Here is a 12,379-nt window from a genome sequence, read left to right as displayed (position 1 = left end):
CAGTCTACTGGAGAAGGCAGACGTTGCTCAGTCACACTTAATAACTGCACAGACCTGAGTGCAATGAAATCAAGTGAGAGGTCCCGTGACAACATAGAGCATGGGGTCCCAACCAGCCTGCGAGGGTGAGTGGATACTGATGATAGCATCTGAGGGTGAGCAGAACTAAACAGGGTGAAGGGAAGGCGGTGCAGGGGGATATCTGAGTCAGGAGGGTGCTCGGTGTGAATGTGGATTAGGTGCAGGCTGCTGCTCAGGACGTCCGGACTGCAGTGGGGGTAGAGCGGAAGCAGCCCATTAGCCTAGGCCTGGGATGATGGAGACTGAGAAGCTGGATTCCACAGGAGTTGAGAGAGTAAACCTGACGGGCCTAGTGCTCAGTTGGACCTTGAGGACCTGAGGACGGGGGTGAGGCTGGTGTTATGGCTTCCAGCTCCTGCAAAGGCGGAGATGGGGGACTGATTTAGAGGCAAAAGGTCATGTGTTTAGACTGAAAGCTGTTAAGGGTGAGGTTCTTTTGAGAATTTCAGGCAGGTGGGGATGGGAATGGCAGTTGGGTCCAGCGGGGTCAGGAGCTCAGCAGAAGGGGCTGGACTGGAGCACTGTGATGAGACAGATGCTTGAGAGACTTTGAGACTAATGAGGGAGACAGACACAGCTGAGTATTTCCAGTCCTTGGGCTGGTTACCAATACAAGGTGCTGCCAAGTTCTCAGTCCAGGGCCTCATCTGTGCCCCTGGTGGAAAGGGCCTTTTTGCCTAAGGGGCTTTCATTGATAACAACTGTCTCTATCCTGCTTCAAGTTTCACGTCACTCCCATCTAGGGAGGGAGGCATGGGCTGTATGCTTGCCTTGCAGTGCAGACGGGTGGGGGTGACCTGGGTCAGATCCATGGCTGGAGATGGGGCTTAACCCCTTCTCATTCCATTCCAGACTTCACACTCTCTCCAGGATCCCCAGGTGACCTCTGTCTAGGAAGGGTGTGGAAAGCTGTGGTACATGCGTGTGTGTGCGTGTGCGCGCGTGTGTGGGGGTGCATGAATGTAGCCACAGATCTGCCCCCTCCCAGCTTTCAGCCACTCTGCAATACCCAGCACCTGGGGTGTGTGGGCGTGCATGAATGTAGCCACAGATCTGCCCCCTCCAGCTTTCAGCCACTCTGCAATACCCAGCACCTGGGTTTCCAGAAGCCCAGCTCTCCTGAATCAGTTGGGAGGTGAAGATCAGACAATGGTCAGTTTGGGGAATCCGAACACAGTAAAAAAAAAAGCTGAGTTGGAAACAGGAAATGAAGTGGAAGGTAATGAGCACCAAGAAAAGGTTTCCACGAATCCCCAAGCAGAGCTGGGACCAGGGTTCAGAACTCACAAAGATGCAACAAGCAGCACAGTCCTTCTGATCCTTCAAGACGGGGACTTTGCGGAGGGAAAGAAAGACCTACGAGCTTTCCTCTCTGAGGGGTCCTCCTGGGCTCATAGAGAGAAAATTCAATGGTGGTGAGAGATCATGTGTTTGAAGCACTCATTTTTTTCCTTTTGAGGCAGAGTCTTGCTCTGTCACCCAGGCTGGAGTGCAATGGCGTGATCTCAGCTCACCGCAACCTCCACCTCGGGGGTTCAAGCAATTCTCCTGCTGCAGCCACCTGAGTAGCTGGGACCACAGGCACCTGCCACCACGCCTGGCTTTATTTTTAGTAGAGATGAGGTTTTGCCACATTGGCCAGGTTGGTCTCGAACTCCTGACCCCAAGCTATCCACCCTCCTTGGCCTCCCAAAGTGCTGGGATTACAGATGTGAGCAGCTGTGCCTGGCCTAGAGCATTCATTTTTAAAAGCATTTAACTAATTATTGAAGGTCTATCACATGCTGGTAATTCAGAGGGGAAGAATAAAGACCAGCCTCTCCTGTCCTCATGGGTCTCACACGGGCTGAACTGCCCAGCTGAGAGGCCTCAGCCTGCATGTGTGGCTTTCATTTTTACATGACAGTGACTGCTGCAGAGATAACTCGGGTCCTTGCAGCTCAGTCATGGGGGACATGTGCAGCGTTTCCTCGCTGACCTCTGTTATAGGTCTGCAGGGTGTCCCCAGATCTGGCCACATCAGCCCAGCTGGATCCTAACTGCTTGCTAGTGGCTATAAACATTGCTCTCATTTTCAAAACAAAGTTGAGGGCTTTTCCCTCTCAACTTTCTCCTGAAGTCCAGAGGGCAGGCAGGTTAAGGAACTGGGAGAATTTGGGAGTCTGAAGTCAACCGAACTGTTTTCTCCATCTGCTCTAGAGGTGTGTCTGGGGTGAGGATCCCTGGCAGGGAGCTGCTGTGTCCTGCTCCAGGTCACCTCCTGACTTCTCTGAGGCCCCTGACTCGGGATCCCCTATAGGTACCACGGGGCTCTTTGCCTTCTGGCTTCTCTTAGGGTTTGGTCAATGGGAGCCCCAGCAGGAGCCTGAGGCAGGGTGAGAGGGAAGATGGGGTGTTGGCTTCTCTCTTGGGGATCTCTATGCTGGCCAGGCCTGGAGCAGAGTTCACTGCTTCTATCAGGGGCCCGATAGAGCGGGAGGGAAGGAGGCGGGGAGGGTGCTGAGGCTTTGCTGCACCAGCCCCGAGGCATCCAGGGTGCTGCCTGTTCCTCGCAGAGCCCCAGTATGCTGCCTACACCCCTGTAAAAGAAATGCTTCATCAACATCCTCTTCCTATTACTCAACTGGGATGTGTCCTCTCTTTCCTACTGAGACCCTGATGAATGCATCCTGGGAATATAAAGTCACCCTGGGAAGGGGGTGCTCTAGGTGGGCCGCTGTCTGTGGGATAGCCATCTCTCTGGACCAGTTTCCTTGTCTACAGAATTGGGAGGCTGTCTGTGCCCCCGACAGACACTGATCCTCAGAGCTGGGGACAGGCGATGACTGTTGCTGGGCTTTCCCCTGAGTTTTTAAACAGAGGCTTTAGAGGGAACATCCAACATTCTGATTCACTCATTCTCTCTCCCTGAGAATTCTCTCCAAGAAGACTTACTGTAAAAACGCTTTCCTTCATTTACTCACACAGACACTGTGGGTGGGGCTGGTGCTGTCAGGAATCAATTCCGCTCGAGCCTCGGAGACAGCCTGTTTGGTTTCCCAGGAATCCACATCTGAGGGCCTTTGAAGCAGTGGCCTCCATGAAATACATAGTGTCACTGTCTCAAGGGCCAAGAGTGTCTCACAGGGGACCCCTGACCTTGTAGCCAATGATGGGGTTCAGGGCACGCTACCCCAAAATGTGGCAGCTTCACATGTTGACTATTTTAAGTGGAAAGAATCTGAGAAACAACAGGTGCAGGAAGGACTCTGTTCCCTGAAGCAGGTCACCAGACTCCACACCCAGAGGAAAGGGGCACCCTCACATCCAAGCCCTGGGGACACTGAGAGGAGCCTGGACAGGCCTTGCTGTTTCCCTAGTTTCCTGCACTTTGCTCGGGCTCCCTGGTCCCACCACAGCTCCACGATTCTGCACCCTTCAACACATCTCATGGATGCACACTCAAGCTGGGCGCAGTGGTTCATGCCTGTGACCCCAGCATCTTGGGAAGCTGAGGCAGGCAGATCACTTGAGCCCAGGAATGGGAGACCAGCCTGGCCAATACAGCTAGGCTGTGTCTACAAAAAGTACAAAAAAATTAGCTGGGTGTGGTAGCGTGCCCCTGTAATCCTAGTCATAACTACCAGGGAGGATGAGGTGGGAGGACCACCTGAGCCAGGGCAGATTGAGGCTGCAGTGAGCTGTATCACACCACTGCACTCCAGCCTGGGCGACAGAGTGAGACCCTGTCTCAAAAAAATAAAAAGGCACTGGGGTTCAATCACTTCATTTCCTTATGAAGGTACCCAAGGCACATTAAACTTAAATTAATTTCTTCACTTTTCTCTTGTTAACCTGTTTGTTGTTACGGGGCCCCCAACCAAGAACTCAGAAGTGGAGAAGGAAAAGATACTTTCCTTCCGATATCAACTTGTGTCCTGTATTTTGTGACTGCACGTTAGAGCTGGGAAGCATTTCCCAGCAAGGGATGTAGACTGGCTGGTAAATAACTTGGAATCATTAGTCTCTCCTCCCGATGAGGCCAAGAAGAAAGTCTCAGCCTGGCGTCCGTGTATCTTCAGCCCCTTTCTATGTGTGTAATCTCCCCTTTCAACAGACCCAGCAGCCTTGGCTGGTCCCCGAATCTACCCAGGCTTTCGTAGCATTGTTTATATTCGATTGCATTTTTTTAAATAGTAATTGTCTTTCTTTTATGATAAATGATACTCACTTTTTATTTACATTGATGATATGAAGTTACAGTTCAGAAGCGAGTCAATACTAAAGAAATGGTTGTACAGGTGACATAGATATGGCAAAAACTGAGAGTGTGAATGTGAATGGCTAAATGTGGGAACCCAGCCTGAAAGCCTCCAGCTGGAAATGTGCGTTACGGACAGGAAGCCAGCCCGGCGGTGAGGCCGATGCGTACTGGAAGCTGATTGCTCTTCCTGTGCCAGCCGTGGAGGCCCGTCTGCTTCACTGCACCAGGGGCTGTAGGGTGTCGGGCATGCCCTTCCACCTGGCCAGCTCTCCTGCTCACAGACCAGCTGAGGTTTTCAGAGATTCATTACACAGCTGGATGGAGAGATGGGGGCTACTGCTGGGATGCCCCCAGTCAGTCCATCCAGGGGAGCTCTTGAGACAGCTGGGCTCTGTCCTTAGTCCGAGCGGGGCTGCTCTCCCTCTGCCTCGGCATCGCCTGTTTCCTCTTGGTGGCAGCTGAACGCACAGTGTGCATGCGCCTCTGTACCATCAGATTCACTTTACTCGGAAAGGAGGACCCTGCCTTGCTCCTCTTCCCACCACACTGTGCCTGCCGCTGAGTTTTGCACGTTCCAAACTCTCGAACAACGAACAACGTTTGCTTTGTGCCTAAGTGAAATCCTTTAGACCACCCAGGAAGTCAGTGTCAAGGCCAGAGCTAGAAAGAACCAAGGTCTCCTGAATCCTTTCCCTGACACCTCCGCAGAATAAATGTTTTCCTCTAAAAGCTGATTGATGTGGTTACTGAGATGCTGTTTATAGACAGCGGTGAAGGTAAGCCTCAGGCCACAGCAGGCAGTGGGTGGTGGAAGGGGGCCATGGCGCCTCATAAACCCTATCAGCCTCAACAGCAGGAGATGTGTGACCCTCAGCAGGGTTTCCAGGGGTCCCTTTTCTTTTCTTTCCTGAAAAGAAGGCCAAAGCTGTCTGTAGGGGGAGGATGGGGTTCTGGGAAGTGACTACTATTCTCAGAACTCCCAAACAGAACTGAGTCAGAAGATCTGATTCAATCCCAGACATATACATGTGGGTCCTTCCAGCATTTGGACACTTTCTGGGCCTGAAATGTTCTGGAAACATTTTCAGGGGGGATGTGGGGGAACCTGGAGAAGCAGAGCCCCTCACCCACCCTGCTATCTGTGTGCAGGGGAGGAGGAGGCCTGCCCGCCTGGCTGTGCTCACCCTCAGATCTCCTGGGCTTATTTTATTCTTGACCCATTTTTTCTGCTCACTGTGGTTAGATTATTCTGGGCAGTGTGTTTTATTTCTTCCCCACATTGGGGTTTTCAGTTTTAATAAAGGAGCAATTTCATCTGACATCCTAACACCACTCCTTCCTCTTAAAAAAAGAAAATCTCTCTCTTAAAAAAAAAAAAAAAGACCATAACTAGGCCGGGCACAGTGACTCATGCCTGTAATCCCAGCACTTTGAGGCTGAGGCAGGCGGATCACCTGAGGTCAGGAGTTCAAGACCAGCCTGGCCATGATGGTAAAACCTTGTCTCTACTAAAAATACAAAAATTAGCTGGGCACAATGGCAGGTGCCTATAATCCCAGCTACTCGGGAGGCTGAGATGTGAGAATCTCTTGAACCCGGTAGGTGGAGGTTGCAGTGAGCTGAGATCATGCCATTGCACTACAACCTGGGCAACAGAGCAAGATTCGTCTAAAAAAAAAAAATATATATATATATATATATAACAAAAAGCATTTAAAACTGATATGAAAATCTCCCAGGGTTCCATCCCTGGACACAGTGCTTTATGTATAGCACATCCAACCATGTTCTGTGGCTGTGGTTTAATGTGAAACATCTTATCACAGGAATGTTCCCATGTTGCTCCATGGCTCTTGTAATGGAGCCTTCAAAAAATGCATTGTGTTTGTTTATTTTTGTTTATTAAACTGTTCTTTTATTCCAATCCTTTTAAATTTTACTTTATTTCACAGTGCCACAGCGATGTTGCTGTATTCCCCGATCTCCAAGGATTTCTTCTGCAATCTCACCCGGGAGCCTTTGCTGGGGCTGCCCCCCGCCCGAGTGCCCTGCCTGATTCCATCACTAACCCTCCTTGGCCTCCTCTAGATGCTCTGCTGCAGTGAGTCTGTGGGTCTGCCTGGCTGGACGACAGGCCCCGGTGACTCCATCCCACGCTAATCTCCGTGTTGCTGTAAAGCAGTTTATCTGTGTGGTGACAGTCCACAGCCAGCAGGCTTTCACTAAGGAAGCTTGTCCTCGACTCCCTGCATGGCCCTGATTCAATCAGTTGAAAGGACTTCAGAGCAGATCTGAGGTTTCCTGGAAGAAGAAGAAATTCGGCTTGCAGGCAGGAGCTTCTGTCCAAGGCTGAATGTTGTGGCCTGCCCTTCCTGGCAGCTTTCTCAAGGGATTTCTGACTTGCCTAATCATCCCTACAATCACGTAAGCCAATTCCTTGCAATGCATCTCTTAATCTGTGTCTCCTATTGGTTCTGTCATCCCCCTTCAAGCAGGAGGTTCTCTTCTACCTCAACCTGCCTCCTGCTTCTACAACGCTTATCACAGGGCACAGTTTTGAGCTGCTTGTGTTGTTATTTCATTTCTCTATAAAGTGCCTGACACATAGTAGGTGGTTAATATATTATGGTTGTTGAGTGACTGATAGAGGGCAGGGTGTGATCCTTATTTCTCCTCTTCTCCCCAGCAGACATAGTTGCTGGGTGGATGCAAAGGGAAATGGAGCTTACAGTGTGTCCACCTCTTCCATCCTCAACACTGCACTGAGTGGCTGATGCATCACTATTCCCATGTTTCAGTTGGGAAAGCAGAGGCAGCCAGGCAACCTGAGAATTCAGGTCACCTTGCTCATCAGAGGCAGGGCCAGGATCCAAGCCTGGGTCTGCCTGGGCCCAAGTGTCAAGTCCTTTCTCTGGCTCTGGACTGGCTCTCACCCAGCGAGGTTCTTGGTGCAGGTGATATGGACAGGAGGCAGGGAAATACTGGGTAGGGGAGGACAGTTCTCTGGCAAAGAGCCCATCAACAAGCCTGGTTCCATGGCCCTAAATGAGAACTTCACATTCCTGTTTTCCTGCCTGAATATTGCTTTTTCCAAAACCACCCTGGCCTGCCATGTGCCCCATCATGTACCCATAAAAACCCCAAATTCCATTGGCAGAGGAGCAGAGCAGCATGGCAGAGAAGGAGTAAAGAAGAGAAGTGTCTGAATGTGGAAGAGGCAGCTGGACAGTTGGTGAAGAGTTCAGCCATCTGGAAGATTACCTTCCCACTCCATCCCCTTTCCAGCTCCTCATCCCACTGACAGCCACCTCCATCACTCAATAAAACCTCTGCATTCACCATCTTTCAAGTCCATGTGACCTGATTCTTCCTGGATGCTGGACAAGGACCTGGGAACCAAGAGGGCAGGGTGTAAAAGGTTGTCGCCCTGATCCTCCACTGAGTTGATTAACAGTCATTCGTGGATGGCAACTGCTAACAAGCATTAATTGTAACACACCCCTAGAGGGCAGGGTGTAAAAGGCTGTCGCCCTGACCCTCCACTGAGTTGGTTAACAGTCATCTGTGGATGGCAACTGCTAAAAAAGCATTAATTGTAACACACCCCTAGACGGTACCATTGGGCCAGAGCCCAAAAGCACTTGCCCCAGCCCCAGCATCTACTTGCCTGCATGCTTCCCTCCCCTCCCACAAGGGATTTGAACAAGTGAGCCACACCCCTGTCACAAGTCCCAAGAAGAGATCCAGGGAACTCTCCCATCTCCCAGGGCAGGCCCCAAGGAACAGTGAGGGATTGAGCGGGTTCACAGTGAGGGTCTGTGTTAAAGAAACTTCTCTTCCCAGGTCCGCTAGGGGAGGGGTTTCAAATGTAGGAATTTCCCAGCTCCATCCCGAGACCAGAGGGGTTTCCAATGTAAAGTTCTTTGTGTGGTTTTTCCAGGTGAGGGTCAGGTAGGGAAAGCCAGGTGGGGCTCTTTTGTCCCAAATTCCTGCTGAAAGCTCTGAGTGTGTGTGTGGGGGGGTGGGGGGGGTGGGGTCGCTCTGTAACTCAGGGTTGTAGAATAAGTATCCAATCCGGTATCAGAGGCAAAGACCAATCACTCCAGAGGAAGTTTGAAAGAACTCCTCTCATTGGATGAGAACATGAATGGAGGGAATAACTCAAAGATTAAAACTTCAGCTGCTCCTACCTAAGCTTTTATTTCCCGCTCTGTGTTCCCCACCCACAACAGCGTGGGAGCTGCTCTCTTTTTCTCTCTCTCTGTCTAATAAATCACTTTTCCGCAAAACTCTCTGGGTCCACGATTTTATTCCAACGGTAAACTCACCACACCTCCGGGCCCCTTTCCCCATTCTTCGGAGTTAGAGAGGCCAAGAACCTACGAGCTCTGGGAGCTGGGTACACTACCCGGTTACAACAGGACTGGCCATCCTGGAGACGATGCTTTGGCTTATGGCCCTCCAAGGAACAAGCTCTGTGCAGGGGGCAGCTTGGACCTGGGTTCAGCGGGCTGCAGCAGTTGGGGGCTACTGGGGAGTCAGTAGCATAGGTCAGCAAAATTGACAGCCCCCCAACGCCCTGCAACCCCTGTGGCTCTTGTCTCCCCCAGGGCTCTGATGGGTGTTCTGTCCCTGAGACAGGTTGATGATGCAGAGTTTCCCGTCTCCATAAATCTGGCAATCTTGCAGCCACCTTTGATTTGGGGCTTGAGCCGAGTTTGACCAGCAGTCTGCAGAGAAACAGCCACAGTGTGCGTGTATGCTTGCGTTTTTGTGTGTGCATGTGCGTGTCTGTGTGTGTGCACATGCGTGTCAGTGTGTACGTGCACATGTGTTTGTATGTGCATGTATGTGTTTGTGTGCACACTCGTGTTTGTGTGTGTACACACATGCGTACATGCATGAATGTTGGAAGAGCAGCCCGGAGATGTCCCCAGTGGGTTGGAACTATACAAGTCTTGTGGTTTCATGACTGAGGTCCACTCCGTATCAGAAGCCCAGCTCCCACACTTTACCTTGGACAAGTGGCTTAACTCCTCAGGGCCTCAATTTCTCCATCTGTCAAATGGGATAATAATAGCACCTACTTTGTGGGGTTGATATGAGCACAAAGTATGTTCATAATGGCAAATCCCTTAAACAATGCTTCACAAGCTTCAAACACTCCAGAAATGCCAGTATTTCCTTTCTCTCTGTGTGATAGCTGGTTTCTATCACAATTTTATTGGAGGAAAGCGTCCTGGTACTTAAGAAGAAAATGCCCAACCTACCTCACCCTCTCTTTTGCAGAGGGGAAAACTGAGGCCCTGAGACGTGATATGATTTCTATAGCCACACAGCAAGGCAGTGCCAGCCTGGAGGAAGAGCCAGGCTTTGTTTATCTCTTGCTGGAGTGGCTTCTAGAGGTTGGACCCAGGTTAGAGGGGCTCATAGTCTGGGGCCAGGGCTGTAGCCTTGGGGGACACTCCCCAAGGGGCCCTCTGATTTGAGCATAGGATTATTAGACTGGACATATTCCCCCCTCCTTCTTTCTTTCACCTTTGGAATTCTTTGCAAGTTAACTGTATGGAATCCTGGAGTAGTAGTGTGGCAAGGGCTCTTGGACATTATTTATCAGGACCCCTCCTGTTACAGAGATGGGCATGGAGGTCCAGAGGCAGAGGGTTGGCATGGAGGTCCAGAGGCAGAGGGTAGGCATTCTACCAGGACACACAGCCAGTTTGGCAGAACCCAGGTCCTAGAATATTGGTATTTAGCCACTTTGCTTTTTAAAATCATCCTATAGTGCCCCATCGCAGGTGGAAGGCAGGGTGGTGTGTTAATATTGCCTGATTATCTAAACCAAGATCTCACCCCAGGCCGAGGCAGAGGGGTAATGGGGGTAGAGAGTGGGGAGCTGACATCAAAGGTTCAGAGCAGTGGCCTTTGCGTGGTGCTCATGATGCCCTCATTCCACTTTCCTATATGCCGTGAATATATACCAGGAAAAAATAGAAACACTCACCAGAAAGCAAAACCAACAACCACATATAAAGGAAGGCTAAAGGTCTGGAGGAGAGTGTGTTTCCCAGAAAAGCAATTCCTAAGGAACAGTTCAGGCTCAGAAGTGAGCTATACTGGGTGTGCCCAGGAAGGCTGTTTCTCCCGAAGCCTCTCTGGCCCCCTGGCGGTCTCCAGTGTCCCAGGAATAGCACAGGTCACACTGGGGCGGGATGGGCGGGTGGTGGGCGGGGTCTCTGCCTCACCAGCTGCTGGCCCCTTCCTCCACCATGTGTAAGCCTGGGCTGTGACCTTCTTCCCACCTAGCTCGGTATACAAAACAAGGGGGAGGAGACATAGTAAACAGAGAACGCCATGCAGAGAAAAAGGAATCCTAAACTGGTTTGGTCGCTGCCCAGCAAGCAGGCCAGAGGAACAGGGAAGAACATAGAATTTGGGACAGATGGAATTTTATCCCTATCTGCCCAGGGTAATATCTGGGGTCTTAGGGCTTCCCACAACACACCCTGGGTTCTGAAGGGACCTATACTGTTGCCCTTTCGGCTCCTGGGAGTGGATTTCCTGCCCCTTTCATCCCTTCCTTCCTTCCTTCATTTTACTCCATTCAGTGTGACACAGCAGCACAGGCCAGACATGGTGGGCAGGGCAAAAAAACTAGGATATCAAGCAACATCTTAATGCCATCCTTCAAGGGCCGCCTCTCACCTCCTCTAAGAAGCCTTCCCTGACTTCTCAGCCAGCTGAGATCCCTCCCTTGTCTGAGACTATATAGCAAAGAGGTATATTGCAAAGGAGTATTGCCTGGGAGTCATAGGCCCAGGACCAGGTGTGCCCTTGAGTAAATGCCTTGGCATCTCTGGGCTTTAATTTGCTTATTGGGAGAATGAGGGGTTGTAACAGATGATGCTGGAGACCATTGTACAACCATGATGTCCTTAAAGAGGGGGAAGCAGTGAGCTCCCCATCCTGAGAAGCATGCAAGCAGAGGCAATGGGATCAGCACACTGAATTTGCAGAGGTTCAGCTCCTCACCCATTGGCATCCAAAGGCTCTTTTGGAGATGGGCAGAACAAATCTGTCTTAGCAAGTTCCCCTTCACTGGGTGTGGCACAAAGGAGGTGGCTCCCTGCCTTGCTCCCTGTGGCTTCTGAAGATCCTGGGTCCTGGCCCTGACCTGTCAGTCCTGTTCACAGTCTTGCCCACATCAAAGCCTCACCCTAGCCATGCGACCTTTGTCCTCTGTCCAGGTCCGTTCGGGAGGTGGAGCCCCTTGGAACTGAGTCAACCTTCAGAATTCCAGAGCTCCTGGTTCTGCCAATGCTATGCCTTTTCTAGAAAGGAGTGGGAGGGAAGCATAGTCCTTAGAGTTGATCTGCAGGAAAATGGGCCCAGAATCTCTCGAGACTGGAGAAGAGAAGACAGGAAACGCCGGACCCCCAGCCCCAAGCAAGAGTATAGTATTCAGGTCACGCCCGAACTCAGGCGTCGGACGGACTTGGGACATTTCTTGGCTTTGCCTCCACGGGCTGATGACCTAGGGCAGGTGACTTAACCTCTTGGTGAATAAGGATGACGTCCCTGGAACAGGTGATTGGGAGCACTGTGACAATGTGCAAAGTGCCTGCAACATGTCGTCATTTCATTTATATAGTTTCCACATTACAGGTAAACGCCTGCAATGCAGGGACTAATATGATCATCGCAGATCATATGGGTGAACAGAGGCACAGCTAGCAAGACTGGGGTCTATGTGTCGTGGTGTGGACAAGCTCGTGCCTAAAACACCTCCTCCAGCTTCTCCTGAGCTGCTCGAGGGATAACCTCATGCCTCATTCACCTTTGAGAGCCCTGGCGTGGTGTAGACTCCAGATTGACACTTTTAAAGTAAATACCCCCGGGGTTTCCTCGGACTTGCCCGGGGCCTTATAACTCACAGGGGAGGGGTGGGGACTGGGACCTGGTACTTGGGCTCCTACTGCTCTGCGCTACGCCCCTGGGGACTTCTGGACAAGCGGGGGGCTTCTCTGAGCTGACAGAGGAGACAGGCTGTGGTAT

The 12,379-nt window shown here is 51.2% G+C and overlaps 1 protein-coding gene across 2 annotated transcripts in view; it reads right to left on the bottom strand.

Moving 5' to 3' along the window:
• Positions 1 to 12,379, bottom strand: part of BDKRB2 (bradykinin receptor B2) — a 36,969-nt gene that overhangs the window by 8,087 nt on the left and 16,503 nt on the right. The gene's annotated exons all lie outside the window — the stretch shown is intronic.

This window comes from Callithrix jacchus, chromosome 8 (assembly GCF_049354715.1).
Source record: "Callithrix jacchus isolate 240 chromosome 8, calJac240_pri, whole genome shotgun sequence".
NCBI classification, from domain to species: domain Eukaryota; kingdom Metazoa; phylum Chordata; class Mammalia; order Primates; family Cebidae; genus Callithrix; species Callithrix jacchus.
Note: the sequence above shows the minus strand (reverse complement) of the source record. Positions and strands in the feature narration are given on the sequence as shown.